We start from the raw sequence: 20,605 nt of genomic DNA, 5'->3' as shown, positions 1-20,605 counted from the left end.
GTATGTTTCTGATAACATGTTGAGGGTGATTGCTATCCGCATGAAGTATTGTGTTTCCAGCGGTTGGTTTCACATAGAGTCGTGTGTATTTTCTCATTCTTGACATACATTTCTAAATCCAAAAAGTGTATGGATGTAGGGCTGTCATTGATCGTGAATTTCAAATTGTATTGGTTTGAACTGAGGTAGTCATAGTATTCTTTGAGAGTGGTTGTTTCTCCGTTCCAGATTATTAGGACATTGTCAATGTACCTTCCCCATAAGACGATGTTATTGTGTGTTGTGAAGGCTGCATGTCACCAGGCGTGCTCTAGCTCGAAATGGCCTACGTAAAGATTTGCATAGGAGGATGCAAATTTTGCGCATAGCAATTTTGCTTTCTGTCTAGGTTCACCAACAAAATTGGGCTACAAATAAACAAATAACATTATTAGCCAATCTAGCCAAAATGAACAAGAGAAGGATCCACATGCGCTCCTATGTAGTGGAAAACACGTTACACACAAAATTAGTGAGTCAAACCTTTCTTTTTAAGTGTGCAAGTCCTTAATACAATAAGCAAATGAAAGGCAATTCAAATTGACAAAAGCTTCTATGAGACATTCATTTTTTTTAAACAATTTTTATTAGTACCAAATCAATGACCATACAGTGTGACAGCAAATATGCATTTCAATTCTTATGTACAGTTTCATGTTGTTTTCTCTCCCCCCCCCACGCCGAGCCTACCCCTCGCCTCAGCCTTCTACCGCCACTTCTCTGCGCATCCCTCCCTCCTCTCCTCCTGAAGAGCTATCTTCCTCCTGGCTTGCCCGGTCAAACCCTGACAGTGTAGCTACTATTTGCTTCCAGGCTATCAATGTGTCCACTTCTTATTCCCCCCTCTGTTTACAGCTTCATTCCATACCACTGTTTCTGCATCCGCCCATTTCTGAAGATCGTGCCACCAGGCTTCTACTTTCGGTCTACTACTTGCTTTCCAGCTCACTGCTATCCTGCGTTTAGGCAGTATGTACGCCAGGTCTTTGAATTTACTCGCGTGTCTCAGTTTACGTGGCCTGGGGAATCTCCCCAACATGCACGCCCACAGGTAGTCCACAATCGAGACTTATCTCCATCCCTGCCATGCGACGGGCCTCCCCCCGCCCCCCAGAATCTCCTTATTTCGGGGCATGCCCAAAACATATGCACCATTCCTGCATTCATCTCCCCACATTTTGGACATGTCTGTGTTCCCGCGTTTTTAACTTGGCTATCTTGTTAGGAGTCATATATGCTCTGTGGGTAACATATAACTGAATTTGTTGTAATCTCACGTTCCTTGATACTTTCTTATGGTATCCCTGTACCCTTACCCACAACCCGTCTCCCATTGCTTCCCCAGCCTCGTCCTCCCAATCTTGTCTCATCTGGATCACCTCCTTCCCTACCTTAGACATTAACAGTTCGTATATCCGGGAGACCCTGTGGCCTCCGTCTGACACATCATAAAATGTTTCTATGGCTGTCTCAGGCTGACGGGTCAACTGTCTCTGACCACGTACCTTTTATGATCTTAACCAGCCTAGCGTATGTAATGTATTGCCCTTGGTCTAATCCTGTGCCTTCCACCAGTGTATCAAACTCTACTGCCTCCCCGTCTTGCCACACATCCCGAGGGTTGTTATGCTGTTCGGTTCCCATTGCCTTCTCACAATCCTCCTCATTTGCTCATCCATCCCGTTCATTGCCACTAGCGCCACCTGTGGGGGGAGCACGGGAGCGGGTTCTCCATTACCTGGCAGGCTCTTCGCCATATTTTCCACCCCAGATCCAGCAGTCTTGTCCCTTCTTCCTGCTGCGATATCGGCAGCCATATCCATTCATTCAGAAAATAAGGAGTACACTCGGCTTTTAACAGTTTGGACTCTGAAGTGGGATCCTCCGATAACCACCTTGCTACGTATTGGAGTTGGCTAGCCAGATAGTACATCTCAAAATTGGGCGATCTAATACCCCCATGTTCATATGGGTTCTGTAGCTTCCATAACGCTATTCTACTCCTGGGGTTGTGCCATATGAACCCTCTACATATACCCTGAACTTTAGCAAATAATCGTTTGAATATCATGTATGGTATGTTCGCGAAATAGTGTAGCAGCCTGGGCAGTACCACAATCTTGAACAGTGCCACTCTCAAGGGGAGCTTGGCCCAAAATATCATGCTATTCTCAATTTTAGAAACCACCTCCTGTGTTTTGCTTATGTTCAAATTCAACCTTGTGGTGTACATCTATCCCCAAGTATCTGAACGTCTCAGTTTCCCACTTTATCTGTAATACCGGCAGTTTATATTGTGGCAATCCCACATATCTACTGAGGGGGAATATGCTAGATTTTTTGGGGTTAACAATTATGCCTGACAGCATCGCATATCGCTCCATGACCTCCAAAATACACTGTAGGTTTTCCTCAGGATACTTCAGGTACTGCAACATTGTCACGACTCGCCCGCCGTGGAGACTATACCCAAGATGGAGACTGGAAAGAAGGTAGAAGACGGACTCCTTCCTTGGAATAGCTATGCGTGTTCTAGTCTTTTGACTTTATATTCCCGGAAGTTGCTAACGCACTTGCGTTGCAACTTCCAGTATATTGGAAAGTGTTTTCCAGCGCTCGTGTGTTATTTTCCTTTTTTTCCTCCTGGCCGCTTTCCGAACGGCTTCCCTTTTCCGTTTCTGCCGTTCTCGGACGGCTGTTCCGCTGTATGCTGTCTACTGCTTACCTTACCTTCTTGGAACTCCCTCTTTCCTAACTCGCAGTTCTTGCGAGGAACCTGATATTCTTCTGCAACCTAGCCCTCCGGACTCCTAGTATCCTGCTGCTGCTCTCTTGGGTGTTTATTTGGAGCCATTGTGTACTTTGCCTACTCCTTCAGTATCTCAGTGCATTCTGGGACCAGTAGTCCCAGCAAGATATCACAACCTACCAGGGTTTTTTCGGCAAGGCTTTTTCCCTGGTCTGGGGTGGGCTCCCTGGGGTCCCCACTGCCAGGCAAATTGCATCTCAGGCAAAGTGGCCTCTAGTGGAGCCCATACCCATCGCACCAAACCAGGAGTAAGGACGCCCAAGAAGCCCAGCGACTCTTGGAGACAGAGAAGAAAGGAGATACCAACGGATGAATCCTGGCACTCTGATTCGGACGGTACCTCAGTCATAAAGACTTCATGTGAGGAGGGGGTTGGTGGAGATAACAAGGATCAGACTGAATCTGAGAGATTGCAACGCCCAGAGATTATGGCCTCCCTAGAACAATACCAAGAAATGGTAAATGCCATCCAGGCCCTGACGGCTGAAGTACAGTCCCTAAGAGCTGACAATACAGCATTACAGCAACAGGTTCAACAGTTGGGACAACGGGCACCTCAACGGGATGATAACAGAGGAGAACTACTCCCTCTTCCCTTGTCGGGTGGGAAATATGATGGGGACCCAAAGAAATTAAAAGAATTCTTGGATGCCTGCACAATCCAATTCGCCTTTCGCCCCAGGACCTACGAATTAGACAGAACTAAGGTTGGGTTCTTGATATCCAATCTGACAGGCAACGCTCTGGCATGGGCTACGCCTTTTGTTACTACTTGAGATCCGGTTCTCATTGATTACGGCCTATTCACACAACGACTAAAAGAAAGGTTCGAGAGACCGGAGGTCTTGTATTCCGCCTTTGAAAATCTACTCGACATACGACAAGGGTTATCGGATGTTCAAACGTACCTTGTGAGATTTCAAAGGATAGCTGCAGAAGCAGGATGGCCCGAAACTGCCCAACAGACTATATTCCGAAGAGGACTCCACGAAGACATTAAGGACGAACTGGCGAGAGTTGCCAGACCTAATTCTTTCCAAGACCTGGTCTCCTTAGTCTTACAAGTAGAGTTCCGTATGGCAGAAAGGAAGGCAGAAAGAAGAAGACCACGCAATTTTTTATCAGGACCAAACCCCTCTTCGATGCCTGAAAAGAGATCCACAGAAGAACCTATGCAAATTGGAACCACACGTGGACCTCTATCTACTACCGAACGCAAAAGAAGAAGGGACTTCGGCTTGTGTATGTATTGTGGGTCGAACAGCCATCTATTAAGAGATTGTCCTGCAGTACCCCCCAAAAGACAGGGAAACGAAGGACCCCAACCTTAAACAGGGAAAGGGAAGGGGTGAACACCATAAATCCCTGTCACTTAGCGCAGCCTTCGGCTTTGGACTGTTGCAGTCTTATGGTGATCAAGATACTAATAGAATGGGAGCCGACAGGGTCCGTGGAGTGCATAGCCATGTTAGACTGTGGAGCGGCTGGCAACTTTGTGGACGACAAGTGGGCCAAGGAACATCTCTTACCCAGACGACCGAAGATCAGAGCTATACCGGTGGAAGGAGTCGATGGTACCCCACTAACATCAGGCCCAATTAGTCACGAAACACAGGAGTTGAAGATAAAGATGGCTAATCATCAGGAATACCTCTCATTCGATCTGATCAGGGCGGCACATTTTCCGGTAATACTGGGTATTCCCTGGTTAAGAAAGCACAATCCTCACATTGATTGGAGTTTGAATACAGTAGACTTCAAATCACAGTACTGCAGTCAACACTGCTTAACTACAGAAATCACCCCAGTCATTCAAGCAACACTGCATCCTTCCTTCAGTGTCAACATGATACCAGCTCCCTATCAGGAATTCATAGATGTATTCACAGACACACAACCCTGCCTTCTACCACCACATCGCAGAGAAGATTGCAAGATTGATCTGACACCGGAAGCAGTTGTGCCTTTCGGGAGAATGTTTCCGTTGTCACTACCGGAAAAGCAAGCTCTGAAAGAGTACCTTGCCACCAACCTAGAGAACGGCCTTATTAGAGAGTCATCTTCCTCAGCAGGGGCTTCTCTCTTTTTTATTCCAAAGAAAGGAACAACAGAACTACGTCCCTGTATAGATTACAGAGGTCTGAATAGTCTTACAGTGCGAGATAGATACCCTATGCCATTAATGAAGGACATCATCGAAGCCGTCCAGGGGGCCCGGGTCTTCACCAAGCTGGATTTGAGAGGAGCTTATCACCTTTTAAGACTCCGCGAAGGGGATGAGTGGAAGACGGCTTTCCGGACACCTCTAGGACATTACGAATATAGAGTAATGCCTTTTGGACTAGTCAATGCACCGACACAATTCCAACGATTCATGGACAATGTGTTTTCAAATATGCTCTACTCCTCAGTGGTCGTTTACCTAGACGACATTCTTGTCTTTTCTACCACCCTGGCTGAACATCGTGTCTTGGTAACAGAAGTCTTACAACGTTTAAGGAGAAACAGTCTACTAGCTAAACCCGAAAAATGCATATTTGAGGCACCCACAGTACCATATTTGGGTTTTATATTATCTGCAGATAACATACAGATGGATCCAGCCAAGACGGATGCCATTACAAATTGGCCTGTAGCCTCTAATGTCAAAGGAATCCAACGATTCTTAGGACTAGCGAACTTCTATAGAAAGTTTATCCCCAATTTCTCTGAGATTATTCTACCTATCACCAATCTTCTTAAAAAGGGGGTTAAATTCCAATGGGATTCCGGCACTGAACAAGCCTTCCAAACTTTGAAAAGATCTTTTGTAACAGCTCCGATCCTCAGACAACCAGATCAAACACGCCCGTTCATAGTGGAAACGGATGCTTCCCTCGGTGCTATCGGGGCAGCATTACTACAGAAGGAGGAAGACGGCTTAGAACATCCTGTCTCTTATTTTTCACGTACGTTGACCACTAGTGAACGCAACTATTCCGTGTTAGAAAAAGAACTCCTGGCCATCCGACAAGCGTGTGAGGAATGGAGACATCTGCTACAAGGCTCTGTAGTCCCGTTTTTGGTCCGTACGGATCATAAAAACCTTAAAGTCCTTCAAAAGATGGAATGCCGCAACTCACGACATGCTAGGTGGGCGTATTTCTTCTCACAATTTGACTTTGTGATCACCTATCTCCCAGGAAAGGACAACACTCTGGCAGATGCCCTTTCTCGGAGTATGGGTGAAGATTCGGGAGATCTACCAGAACAGGAACTCATGTTAGCAGGGAAGACATTCATCGTCAACATAAACACATTTTTGCAACGGGTAAAAGCGGAACAACAGAACAATAGGAGCTCAGAAATGGATTTGAAAGGGAAGGGCAACTTTCTCTTTAAAAAGGAAGCTTTGTATATACCAACCCGAGAACTCCAAGTACAAGCAATGTCCTGGTGTCACGATATTCCTTCTGCTGGACACAAGGGCCAAAGAGCCACACTAGAGTTAACATCTCGCCAATTTTGGTGGCCTTCCCTGGCTAAGGATGTGAAGGAGTATGTAAAGACCTGCCCTGTGTGTGCTCAAAACAAGTACGATTACCACAAACCCCTAGGACTTCTACAACAAGAAAAACAGCCCGAAGGACCTTGGCAACAGATATCCACGGATTTCATAGTGGAGCTGCCAGAATCCTGTGGACACACCGCCATAATGGTCACAATCGATTCCTTTAGCAAGCTGGCTCACTTTTCTCCTCTTAAAGGACTCCCTACTGCCAGCACGACTGCAGAAGTCTTTCTGAAGGACATAGTCAGGCTTCATGGGATTCCCACCAATATAGTCTCAGATAGAGGCGCTCAATTCACGTCCAAATTCTGGACAGTTCTGTGCAGAATATTAGGAATCAGGAGATCTCTTTCCTCAGGGTTCCACCCGGAAAGCAATGGGCAAACTGAACGTTTGAACGCCACTCTCGAACAGTACATACGGTGTTTTTGTAACCAAGAACAAGACGATTGGTTCCATCTTCTGCCCATGGCCGAGTTCTCTTATAACAACACTAGACATACCTCCCTAGGCATGAGTCCTTTCAAGTGCACCTATGGTTACGACCCAAAGCATATACCTCTCTCTGGTATCCCTCCTACAAACACACCTTCAGTGGATCATCTACTGGATACCATACAGAGGATGCATCGAGTATCAGAATCCAATCTCGCAAAAGCTCGACAAGACTGTAAAAGATGGGCAGATCAAAAAAGAAGCCCAAATCCTCAGTGGGAAGTAGGAAGGCAGGTGTGGTTATCCACCAAGTATTTACCCAGATGGGTTCATCCAGGAAAGTTTGCACCCAGGTATCTTGGGCCCTTTCGTATCTCAGCCAAGATCAATCCTGTGGCTTTTAGACTGGACCTTCCCCCGATTCTCAAAAGAGTTCATCCTGTCTTTCATACCTCACTCCTTAAACCATATATTGAGGACCCTCATTCACGAAAGACAAAAAGCTCCCCTCAAAAGTCTCCAGAGACCACTGAGGAATATGAAGTTTCCGACATCATGGATTCCAGATACAAAAGAGGTGTACTACAATACCTGGTTTTTTGGAAGGGATACCCAAGGTCAGAATGCACATGGGAACCAGTTAAGAACATTTCTGCTCCTCGTCTACTACGGAGATTCCATCACCTCCATCCCGGAAAACCAGGGGGTTGAGGCCTGAAAAGGGGTCATACTGTCACGACTCGCCCGCCGTGGAGACTATACCCAAGATGGAGACTGGAAAGAAGGTAGAAGACAGACTCCTTCCTTGGAATCGCTATGCGCGTTCTAGTCTTTTGACTTTATATTCCCGGAAGTTGCTAACGCACTTGCGTTGCAACTTCCAGTATATTGGAAAGTGTTTCCCAGCGCTCGTGTGTTTTCCTTTTTTTCCTCCTGGCCGCTTTCCGAACGGCTTCCCTTTTCCGTTTCTGCCGTTCTCGGACGGCTGTTCCGCTGTATGCTGTCTACTGCTTACCTTACCTTCTTGGAACTCCCTCTTTCCTAACTCGCAGTTCTTGCGAGGAACCTGATATTCTTCTGCAACCTAGCCCTCCGGACTCCTAGTATCCTGCTGCTGCTCTCTTGGGTGTTTATTTGGAGCCATTGTGTACTTTGCCTACTCCTTCAGTATCTCAGTGCATTCTGGGACCAGTAGTCCCAGCAAGATATCACAACCTACCAGGGTTTTTTCGGCAAGGCTTTTTCCCTGGTCTGGGGTGGGCTCCCTGGGGTCCCCACTGCCAGGCAAATTGCATCTCAGGCAAAGTGGCCTCTAGTGGAGCCCATACCCATCGCACCAAACCAGGAGTAAGGACGCCCAAGAAGCCCAACGACTCTTGGAGACAGAGAAGAAAGGAGATACTAACGGATGAATCCTGGGACTCTGATTCGGACGGTACCTCAGTCATAAAGACTTCAGGTGAGGAGGGGGTTGGTGGAGATAACAAGGATCAGACTGAATCTGAGAAACATATCATCCGCGTACATCGATATCAGATGTTGCCCTCCCTTCGTACTAACCCACTTCTCCATATTGCTGCCTCAATTATATCGCATGGGGTTCAAGTGCTAAAATAAAAAGCATCAGGGACCACGGGCATCCCTGTCTAGTGCCTCTACTAAGTTGCCACTGTTCCGAGATGGTCACTCCCGTTCTGATTCGAGCCAATGGTTTGCTATATAACAGCTGGACCCACTTCAAATATGGGGCCCAATATCATATTCCCCCAAAGCAGCCATCAACCAAGGCCATTTGACTGAGTCAAAGGCTTTCACTGCATCCAATGAGATTATTGCTACCTCTTGGGAACTCCTTTTTGTCTGCTCTATAACATGATGGAGCCTCCTAAGGTTGTCGGATATACTCCTGTGCGGAACATACCCCGTCTGGTCAGGATGTAGGAGTTTTTTATAGCTGGTCTTAACCTATTGGCCATCACTGCTGTAAATATCTTACTATCTTTGTTGAGCATTGATAGTGGTCTATATGATCTGCAGTCTGTGCTTGGTTTATTGGGTTTAAGGAGCGGGATGATGATCGCTTCTCTGGGGGACTCCGGCAATGTGCCCTTGTCAAACGCCTCGTTTAACATTGCTAGCATCGGAGAGAGCAATTCTGACCTCTATGTCTTGTAAAATTCACTTGGGAGTCCATCCGCCCCTGGGGCTTTATTAGTGGGTAGTAGCTTAATCACTCCTTCTAATTCTTCTAATGTAATTGGAGCCTCTAAATTCTCTCTTTCCTCTGCCTCAAGTTTGGGAAGATTAATCTCTATCCGTGTTTCCCGCGCATACATTTCCTCTCCCTCGGTAAGGTCTGTGTACAATCGCTGGTAGTACTCAAAAAAACATTTGTTCACACCTTCATGGGCATCTTGTATTAGCCCATCCTTACACTGTATTGCTCTGATTGGTTGTTTGTCTGGGGGTCTCACTTTTATACAACCAGGCTAGTAATCTGCAGTGATCTCGGTTATCTTGTTGTAGTTGGCGTATGGTCTCAGCATCCTCTGTGGAATTCCCACCCTCCCGCATTTTAGACTCAACGTTCCTTTCTGCATCATGTAATTTCTGTATTATACCGCCATTCTCTGTTCTGTGGATGGTGCATTCTCCACACATCCACTAGCCGAAAATCTCTTAATAGGGCTTAAAGACCTTAGCTACTGGGGTAGGCCTCTCAACTTTCTCATTTGATCTGTCGAGCTTGGGGTCCAATGTATAGTTGAAGTCCCCCCCCCCCTATAACTGCCCCATCCATATACAGGCTAAGCTTGACATATAGTTCCTGAAGTAGCCAGTGGTGTCCTGATTCGGGGCATACACGTTGATGATGCTCACCTCTCTTCTTTCTATTAACCCTCTTATTAACACCATCCACCCGTCTGTCTCTATGGTGGACTGTAATAGCTTAAACGGAACATGTGGTGCTATCCACGTTACAACCCCTCTGGCGTATACTGAGTACGTTGCTCCTATGGTGGTCCCTTTCCATTTCCCCGCCACCACCTTCTGCTTATCTTTGGTCAAGTGGGTTTTCCGTAACAAGGCAATATCTAGTTTCTGTCTCTTCAGGTACATCATGACCTTATTCCGTTTAATATAATTATTTAGCCCTGTGACGTTCCAGGTCACTATCTTCAGGTCTCCCATCTCATCCGTTTCCTACTCCGCCCGCCTCTCTCCTATCCTCCTCTTCTTACACAGTGGCTTCTGTCCATCCAATTCGCTACGTCCTCAGGTGTCTCTCAAAAAAACGCTTTGTTTTTATGCAGGACTTTCAATTTTGCTGGATATAGCAGTCTATACTTCAGGCCTGCTTCCCGCAGCCTCCTTGTGATCGCCATGAAACTCAGGCATTGCTTTTGTACTAGGAAGGTGTAATCCGGGTACGCTGTAATAGACGCTGACGCTCTGCATATCGTCCCTCCTTTGCGGAAATGCTCCAGAATTTTCTCTTTGTCCCTGTAGTTTAGGATCTTTACGATCGGCCTGGGCGGAGCACCTAGTGGCGTTTTCCGGGACAGGGCTCTGTGTGCTCTTTTCACGGTGAACCCCTAGGTAAGCGCTCTGCTGCCTATTTCTTGCAGCAACATGTTTTCGATGTAGTTCGTCAGGTCAGGGCTTTCTTCTCCTTCTGGGAGCCCCACTATATGTATGTTATTGCTGCATGCTCTTCCTTCCGCCTCTTCGGCTCTGCTTTCCAGGTTACTCACTTGTTGCTGTAATGTGTAGATTTTTTTCGCACTTGCTGTGCAGGACTCTGTGTTGATCTTTACCTCCTTTTCCAATCTTCCTGTGCGTTCGTCTTGCCTGAGAAGGTTAACATCTACACTCACAGCATCGATCTTGAATTCCAGGGACGTTTTCAACTTTGCAATGGCCGCGACTAGTTTGGACTCCCATGCTGATTTCAGATCGGCGATGGCATCCAGGATTTGTTGGTCCCTCCTTGGCGCGAGTATTTTCCCTGGCGTGTGTTGCTGTACTGGCTTTGCTACATCCTCAGTCTGGTCTGGTTTGGTAAAAATGTCCAGGGACGATTGTTTTGCCTTCGATTTAACCTGTTTGGACACCATCACACCTCAGCTGATCACTCCGCTGTCTTCAGTTACGTGGCCGTGCCGGTTACCAGGTGCTTCAGCAGGTCTCTGCCCAAGTCTTCCACTGTGGCCTGCCTTCTCAACCTTTGAGTCACCTCGACTGTGCGGGTATTTTCCGCGTAGGTAACCTGATTTTACAGTGGGGCCCCCTGCACTGCCACCTTACACGTTGCCTCCTCGTTAACGTGCCTGCAGACATGCAGTATCGCTTCCCCTCTTTGCGTTAGGCCATGTAGCAGAATAGCCCAAGGCCACTTGACTAATTGAGCCAGCTGTGTCCAAGCAGACGGTGTCCGACCAGGCTCAATATGGGTGTTATAACACCCCACTGTTCTACCGGTCACTGTATGCGTCTTCAGAGCCCAGCGGTGATCTATCTAGCAGGTTGTTGGCGCTATGGTTGGCGCTATGGTCTATTCCTGTTTTAGTGCAGCTAAATATGCCACATAATTTCTCTTGGCCTCTCCTGGACTACTGCGTCCACCTTCTGCACCTCTTTATTGGTGTGGCCTTGTATTCCGGTGGGGACCCCCTTTCATGTTGCTATCCCGCCACCATCCTGTGTGCTGGTTTAACTAGTCCGGTTCTGCTATCTTTTCTTCCTGTCCTGTGCCACGTGGTGAGTAGCTGGCGTCTACCTCACTGCCAGAGTCTTCTACTACCAAGGGGGCAATGCAGTGTCCTTCCTTTGCGACAGTCCATGATTTGGCTCCCCCCCCCCCCCCAGTGAGACAGGTTTGTCAGTCGGTCCTTTGTGAAAAGTGGTAGCGGGTCCACTATCACGTAGTCGGGCGCGTGTCTGGCCACCTGGTGTAAAAGCTTGTTGTTAGGGCCCGATCCCTCGTGGTTCACTGGTTATCCTGTTGGCACACCCAAGCGTCAGCCCACTGTAGTTGTTCAGGGGCTATTGTCTCAGCAGGTCCGGGTGGACTCCCGTAAGTGTGCCTTTTGGTGTGCTACTGCAGTCTTCAGGCTGCGGCTGCATATACTCAAACCCATTCTTCCTCATCACGAGGCACTTCGCTGCCCCCTCCAGTGTTTCTTCTCCGTGATCAGTGGCCCTTACACTCATACAGGCCTCCCCCGGTCTCTACACTATGATTCAATGTTTATTGCTGCCACAGGCTCCCATCTCATTCTGTGGCCTGAGTAAGCGCCTGCATTTCCCTGCCTTCAAGCACCATTTGCCAGAAGCCTCTCCATTCGCCTTTCCGCATTACATCCACCAGCCTCCGTTCACTATGGCAACACTGTAGCATTGTTGCAGTCTTGTGAGACTGTTTCACCAGTCCGCTGCAGTATATATTATCAGGCGCTCTGGTGCTGAATCTGTGCCCTCTTGCTACCTTGTATCCCGTTATCCCGGGCACACCGGTACGACACCTGTCACGTGTTGGCTTCGCTCACTCCCTTATTTTGTTTGCTAATATGTTGGGGGAAGAGCAGCTTTTACATTGTTCGATGCCCGCTGTGGACCAATCCTCCAGCCTCCGCTCGTGATCTCCTCCGTCCGCCTTCCGGGCACCGCAGATCCCTCGATCGTGCGGCTTCTTATCGCGAAACCTTGTTATAGTCACTCTGTCCAGCCTGCTGGGGTGTTAAACCTCCGATCCACCGCGGAGCTCACGCATCCATGCAGGACTGCTCCCAGCGCCTTCGTGTGGATCAGATTGTCTCATCTGCGAGCTCCGGTCCTTTGTTCGCAGTAGTCCGCCATTTTGGATCCTTTGTCCGCGCACAGCTTCAAATTTCTTCGGGCTTAATGCTCGTGAGCTACGGTGTCCTCCGGTTCCAGAACGCTTTCCGGTCTCGCCACGCAGTTTTGGAGACATGCACCTTCAATTTCAGTTATCATAACCCTCTCTGTATGTAGCTATTATTCGGATCATTGCAGGATCGGATGGAGCTCCTCCAGGAACACGACTGCGTACATGGCCTTGTAGCCATGCCCCCCTATGAGACATTCTTCACAACAATTGCAATGATTTACTTCATAAGTTATCAAAATCTAAGTGACCAATAGAGCTGGGCGCAACGTATACGGTTTTCCACCCCCCTTCATGACCGAGATTATCAACCATTCTGATCAGCCTCAGAATAAGGAGCCATCATGCAGCCCTACTCGCAGCAGCACAATTACCTTTGTCATCTTAACCCATATCAACATATCAGGTTCACCACCAGTCGTGTTAAGGCTGAATCAAATCCCTCTTACTAAGGTCAATTTTTGGTGTAGTTGTATGACCGTGTTCAAGGATCTAAGATGTGGTCAACAGCACTTGAGAATGTGGCACACCTTTGGGGGTGGGGCATTGTAAAAGGGTACCTGTTTTAAAGAGGTCCCCGGAACAGGGCTTGTTCTTCCCAATCCCCACAGCTATGCAATTCTTAAGGGGTTTGTGTAACCTGTTTCCTCCATGCCAGTTTGTGATTTCGGTGTCGGTTTTGAATTTGGTTTTCAACATTCCTTATGGGAGTTCTGTTTGAGCCCCTCAATTCTTGTTCTATTAGGTAGCTCATCTTTAAGATGATTTTCCTGGTTGCCATCACTTCCTCAAGACTGGTGAGTGTCTCTTAAACCTCCCTGTTGGGTTTTCTCCAAAGAGAAGGTGATGTGAGTGTGACCCTCCTTTCTTCCGAAGGTGGTCTCTGATTTTCATCTTAAAAAGACCATCTTCCTGTATTTTTTCCTCTGCCTCACCCTTCTAAATCAGAGGAACGATTCCATCGGCTTGACCCGGTGCGGGCCCTCAGCTGCTACGTGTCTCGGACAAGAGGCCAGAAAATTGACGAGCTTTTCATTGAATACTCTGGTGACCATGCTGGCAGGGCTGTGACAAAACAGCCCCTGTCAAGGTGGATCATTGTCTGCATCTCGTAATGCTAAGTTCTGGCTGGCAAGGGTGTACCTAAGGTTCCCAGAGTTCATTTGACCAGGAGTGGCAACCAACTCTTCACTGGAGAAGAGCATCCCCATGCTGATAATCGATCAGGCAACAATGTAGACATATTTGTACAGGTTTGCTTAGCATTACTGCTTGGATTCACTTTCAGGTCAGGACACCCGTTTTGGTAGGGCGGTCCTCCAGAGTTTTCTGGTCTAGGTGGTGTCCTTGCTTTCTGCCTTCCTCCAGATCTCCGTACTGCTATTGGAGTGTATTATAGATGAGTAATCACTGGGAGGAGGAAATCTGTTAGAAGAACAAATTACTCGCCTCTCTGTAATGTTCTTTCTGATGAATGTTCCTCCCGCAAATTTCTCATCACCCTCCCTACCTGCAGTTCCACGATCCTTCATTGTCACAGTGCTAGGGGAAAATGGTGGACCTGAGCTTATGGGACTTAGCACCTCATTATATCCTGGCCCTGGTGCGTCGAAGAGTCGGACAGAACCGACGCAGAGCTGTGCCCACTGGTGGCTGAAACGTTTCTGAAGAACAGCTGTGCTGTGGATCGGGTATCGTAGAACTGGAATCCGTGGGAGAAACATCCATCAGAAAGTACATTACTAACAGGTAAGTAATGTGTTATTCTCCAATGGATTCTCATTTGGCTTAGTGGATGCCTTGAGCAGGCAGACCTTGGCCTCCCATGCGTGGGAATGCTATTAGGAAGTTCTGAAGGAGATCTTTTTCCATTGGTGGACTTCTCGAGTAGACCTCTTCACTTAATATAGACAGTAAGCGTGAGTTGTTCAATGTTTCCCACTGATTCCTCATCTGATAGATGGCCTCATCCAGCTCTGCTGCTTTGGAAAAACTTCGAAAGGGGGCATTGTGGACCAAGCTCGGTGCTCGATAGTTTACTCCGTATGTGACGTCAGGCGTCCAATATATACCACGTCTCTACCCCCATACCTTAGTTACTTTTTTCCACACGCTCAACACGCTGCTTTAGGAACATGTGATCGAGTCTTCGACTCTGATGTATTTTCATCAGTATTCTTTCTCCAACATGGGGTCTGGCATGGATTCACATGCTCATGAAAATTCCCCGTCATCAGGCTGGGAATCCTCGGTAAAGAAAAAATCAGTTTCAGTTTCATTTCTGAACTGTCTTTTTCCTAACAGTCAATCACTGGTCTCTGGGTCATACTGCCCCCAGCCAATGACTGCCCTCTACCTAAGCCCCTCCTTAGGCAGCCATCTTCAGATTTTTACCGCACGTTCAAGTGTTGGGAGTCCTCGTGCTTAGCTCTCGAGCTTTTACTGTGTATTGCGTTTTTTTCAGAGAGTTTACTCTTATTTTTCGGTAAATTCGAGCCTCAAGCTCCACCGATTAATCTTCCGATTAACGGGGACCCGTTTTGGAAATTTCTATGCCCCTCAAGGGCGAAATTTCATCAAATTTCCCTTCTAGGAGGATTCCGGAAGATCTTTGAGGCCTACCCCGTGTGGATATGGCCGAAGACAAAGGAGACTCCACGCCTGTTGGATCCAAGCTCTTTAGGATCTGCCCAGGATGTAGACTACAGAACGTCTTCAAGGAGGATGAGCACTCCCGGTGCCTCTACTGCCTGCACTCTGACAAGTCGCACGTGGAGGAGGACTGTGCGTTCTGCAAGGGCATGTCCGTCCGAACCATGAAGGACCGTCGCAAACGACTTGCTGACTGGCTGGAGGCGAAGAACCCGGCGGCAGGTGAGCCCAGGCAACGTACTTTGCCCAAGAAGAAGTCTGAGCGGTCTTCTAAGACCTTTGAGGGTGCTCTGGCGACGGGGGCCCAACATAAGGCAAAGAACGCAAGTCCGCAGGCACCGGGAGTGCCATTGGTATGGGTTCCTCGGCTGGCAGACTGGGCGCAGCATCGCCAACGTCGTCAAACGCGTGCCAACGCTCCCGCTCGACGAAAAGGAAGTCAGAAAATACAGGTAAGCTTCGGGAGAAGTCCCGGTTGACCCCAACGGAGAAAGCCAAGGGCGAGCAAGGCGGTGACCCTCCCTCCACAGTGAAGGCCTCAGACGCGCCGAAGGTTGTGAAGGCCCAGATTCACCTGGCTAAGGCTTCGATTGAGGGAGTGGCAGCGTCCCTGGCAAAGCCCGCAGATGCGGCCCCAGTGGAGACGACCTCTAAGCCTAGAGTTTCCCTGCCATACTGGAGGGAATCGTCTTTCCAGCCCATCGAAAAGACCCCGTGAATCCCCAGGCTGAGAAGAAAGGGGTGCGGGGGTTGCGATAGTCCTAGCGATATCAGATATTTCCTCCGAGGATGAGCGATCGGTCTTCAAGTCAGTCCTACACAAGAAGTTCATTGTGGTCAGGGCCTACGGGAAGGATCCCGACGAGGCGGACGTGGAGAGTGACGGTGGAGCCGACGAAGAATGGCAGGTCGGCGAGGATCCGGAGGACACCACACCACGCCACTGCCGATGCTCCCGTCGCAACCGATGCCACCACCGGCAGACAGGTCGGAGGACATCTTGCTAGCACTGCACACCCTATGCACAGAGATGAGGACAAGGATTCCCTTGCCTCCGGCGGACGATCCAGCGGCTCCTGGACTGTCAGGAAGTCCTCCAGATTTTTACCGCATGTTCAAGTGTTGGGAGTCCTCGTGTATTGCTCTTCATTTTCAGTGTTTTTCGCGTTTTTTGATTTTTGTCAATTCAGAGCCCGTGTGCTCTCTCTCTGCATCGACCGACAAGCGGGGATCCGTTTGTCGGGGAATTTCAATGCCCCTCAAGGGCAAGAATCGTCATAGTTTCGTCGAAGATTCCAGAAGGCCATCGGACCTACTTTGCACTCCGGACCATGTCGGAGCAGAAGGTGGAGGGAAGTTCCCTTTTCAAGCTCTGTGCCAGCTGCGGACTGCGGAATGTGTTTGTAGAGGACAAACGCCTCCAGTGCCTCTACTGTCTATCCGGATCACAGGGAAGCAGATTGTGAAATCTGACTCGCGTTCTAGAAATGATCCGTGAAGGATCGTCACAGAAGGTTGGCGGTGTGGATCAGCGCCAAGGCCTCTGCCCCGTGCGGCAAGCCAGGGCATGCCGCACCCAGGACCGGCTGGTCCGAAGAGCGGGCTTCTAAGTTCTTTGAGGGCACATCATCCGTGGGGGCCCAAGACAAAGCCAATCGCTTCAAGTCCGTTTCCGTCGGGGTCGCTGCGCTGGCGGGTCCCGCGATGTTCGGGGCGCGCTCATCCTCACCATCTGCTTCTATCTCCAGCCATCGCTCCAGCTCCACCTCGAGGATGAAATCTGCTAACCCGGTGTAGCTGCGGGAAAAGCTTGAGAATTCGAAGGCACAGGAAAAGGCAACCGACCTGCCCCAGGCGGTCTAGGCGAAGTCGTCGACAATTGAGTTGTTGCCAGCAGCCCTCTCGAAGGCCAAGAGTGCTGACCCGGTGAAGGCCCTGGCAATGCCCAAAGTGTCCCTACGCCAGAGGTGGGAGGCCTCTGCCAAGCCTGTGGAGAGGACACCAGAGAAGAGGATGGCATACCTCAGCCCGAACACAACCCCTCAGGATGCAAAAAAAGGGGGTCGAGGGGAGGAGGCCTCTACCACACTCCAGGGCACGGATATTTCTTCCTCGGACGAGAAGGACCAGGCGTCCGTACACACGATCCTGGAGGATGTGGGTGAAGACGACGCCGATGGGGACGACGACGGAGGTGTTGAGGGCGGACCTGCCGCCGCTGACAGCGCGGGACCCAGTAAGCCGACCATCCCAACTCCTCAGAGGGATGTATCACTGGATTTCCTTTCGACTCTACACACCCTGGTGTTGGAGATTCAAAAGCTGATGCCGACGCCAGCCCCTGTGGCCCCAGACCAACCTCTGGCGAAAAAGAGGAAGCAGCACCCTATGCCGCTGCATCAACCCCCATACGTCCCCACCCACCCAGGGACACGGGGGAGGGACACGACTACAGACACAGACAGACATCACCACGGCGGGTGCTTCACCACAGCCAATGGCTTCTCCCCGGACGTTGTGGGGTTGTTCCATGCCATGGTCGCCAGAGCATCAGAACTTTTCCAGTTGACACCAGAGGCGACAGGAAGCAAGGTTTCCTATATCAACGACGCAAGGCCAATAGGAAGACAATCTTGGCCGTGCCTCTCCTGGATGACGTTTTGGAGGAAGGCCTGGCTTCGATGAAAATTCCGGCCACGGCCCTGGCCTAGAGCGATCGGCTGGAGAAGAAATACCGGGTGCTGGAGTCTGCACCCATGTGCCTACATTCACAGCCTTCTCCAGACTCCGTGGTCTCGGCAGCAGCAAGAAAGACGTCATCTAACCCTTCATCTTTGTCCTCCGTCCATCCGGATAGCGAGGGAAAGAAGTTAGATGCCATGGGAAGGAAAGTAATCTACTCGGCGGTGTCAACAGTCAAGGCAGCCAACGCCCTTGCAATCCTAACCAGATACGACAGGGAACTGTAGTATAAGATGGGCCCACTTCTGGAGTTCATACCCGACGACAAGCGGGTCGAGGCTCGTTCCGTCCTTCAGGAGGGGGAGGTGGCATAGGACCATGCCATCACGATGGCCCTAGACTTTGCGGACACAGGGTTCCGGCAGATGGGGGAACGGTGTCTGCCTCCATCGTCGTGGCTGGCTGAAAGCCACCAACTTCCATCAGGAGGTCCAGTCGAGGGTACTGGGCATGCCCTTCGACAGGGACAACCTCTTTGGGAAGGCCGTTGATGAGTTGTTGCAGGCCATTAAGACTGGCACTGAGACAGCCTGTGCCTTAGGCACTCCAACACTGCCCATCCTTTCCTGCCTCCAGCGTGAAGTCTGGCAGATCGTCGGAGGATTTCGGTGGAGTGTCCTCTTCATACCACCAACCCTCCCGGTCCTCAACCCAGGAGGCCTACAGGGGCCATTCCAAGGCTTTCGGTGGAGGTGGCAGACGTTGCTCCTAAGGCGGCACGCAGGCCCCAAAGCAAGATTGAACCGGCCAAGATGTCAGGCCCCCACCCATGCACCCCGGTGGGAGGTGGGCTGGCGGGCTTCGACAGCGTTTGAAAGGAGATCTCCACTGACCGATTGGTGCTGGACACCCTCGCCCACGGAAACACTGTAGAGTTCCAGCGGAAAGGGGCGATAGAGCTGGTTCCAAAGCGACTCCGGGGCTCCAGGGTCTACTCCAGATAATTCTTGGTATGAAAGAAGACTGGGGGCTGGAGGCCCATTCTAGACCTGCGGTGTTTCAACAAATACCTCAAGTCCCAAAAATGCTGGATGGTCACGTTGCAGCATGTGCTCGGCCAACTGGAGGAAGGAGAATTCTTGATGTTGTTGGATCTGGAGGACGCACGCTTCCATGTCCATGTTCACGAGAAGCATCGGAAGTTCCTGCGCTTTGTGGTACAGGGCAGCCACTACCATTTCAAAGCCCTTCCCTTCGGACTGAAGTCAGCACCCAGGGTGTTTATGAAGTGCCTTGCACCAGTGACAGCTTATCTGCGTCTGGAGGGCCCATCTGCGTCTGGAGAGGATACACGTGTACCCGTACCTCGACGACTGGCTCATCTGAGCCAAGCCAAGGGAAATTGCTGTCGAACACACGAAGAGGACCGTCCAACTGCTCACGGATCTGGGGTTCTCTGTCAACTATCCAAAGTGCTGCTTGATATCATCGCAGAACGTGCTGTTCCTGGGGGCCAGGCTCAACGCGGTCTCTTGCCTGGCGGTTCCCTCAGAAGAGAGGATAGCGGCCGTTCTGGGAAAAGTTCAACGGCTGTTGGCACTGACGACTGCCACGGTGCGGACCATCAAGTCGCTGCTTGGCATGATGTCGTGCATCTACCTGGTTCGACAGGAGTTCTTGGTCCCTCATTTGATCCAGGTGTCCGGAAGCTTTGCAGACAGGATTACCCTTGACGAAGAATTCCGTCGAGCGATAAGGTTGTAGGGCGTACGCTCCAACATCGCTGGGGACAGGTTTTCAGAGCCCCCCCGTACCAAGAGACCGTCACCACGGCCACTTCCCTGGAGGGTTAGGGAGCCCACACTGGACGTCTCCACACCAGAAGCCTGTGGCTGCCGGAGGAGAGGAATCTCCACATCAATATCCTGGAGCTGCAGGTAATGTTCTGGGCCCTCAAGTCATTCCTTCCGTCCCTCAAGGGCAAAGTGGTGAGAGTTTTCACTGACAACACTACCACAATGTTCTACATCAGGAAGCAGGGGGGGCACCAGATCCCCAGTGCTCTCCAGAGAGGTGCAGGACATGTCGTGCTGGGCCGTCGCCCAAGAGATGTTCCTCATCCCTTTCCACCTGTTGAGGGTCAAGAACACCATCGCCGACTCCCTCAGCAGGGAGCTGCGCTCCGGCCACGAGCGGTAACTTCGACAGGATCAGTTGGACCGCCTCTTCCTCAAGTGAGGCAGACCCCGGTTCGATCTATTTACGACGACAACAAATTCCAAATGCCAGAAATTCGGCAGCAGGTTCCACCAGCCGAGGAGCACGGGGGATGCGTTTTCCTTCCAGTGGGAAGGCCTGTTCCTGTACGCGGGTGGTGCGATCTGAGTTCTCCGTGGTATGGGTGGTAGTTACAGAATGTCTAGGATTCTAATATTGTGTGGGCACCACTCCGGCATTTAGTCACTTTGCAGGTAGGTTAGGATGTATTCCCAGTCTTTCCGAAATGTTTTGTGTGTCCCTTGGAGTTTGT

At 49.9% G+C, this 20,605-nt stretch overlaps 1 protein-coding gene across 24 annotated transcripts in view; it reads left to right on the top strand.

Moving 5' to 3' along the window:
- KIF1B (kinesin family member 1B) overlaps nucleotides 1–20,605 on the top strand; it is a 2,119,562-nt gene that overhangs the window by 1,082,158 nt on the left and 1,016,799 nt on the right. The gene's annotated exons all lie outside the window — the stretch shown is intronic.

The sequence above is a fragment of the Ambystoma mexicanum genome, chromosome 8 (assembly GCF_040938575.1).
Source record: "Ambystoma mexicanum isolate Mex_15411 chromosome 8, UKY_AmexF1_1, whole genome shotgun sequence".
Lineage (NCBI taxonomy): Eukaryota > Metazoa > Chordata > Amphibia > Caudata > Ambystomatidae > Ambystoma > Ambystoma mexicanum.
Note: the sequence above shows the minus strand (reverse complement) of the source record. Positions and strands in the feature narration are given on the sequence as shown.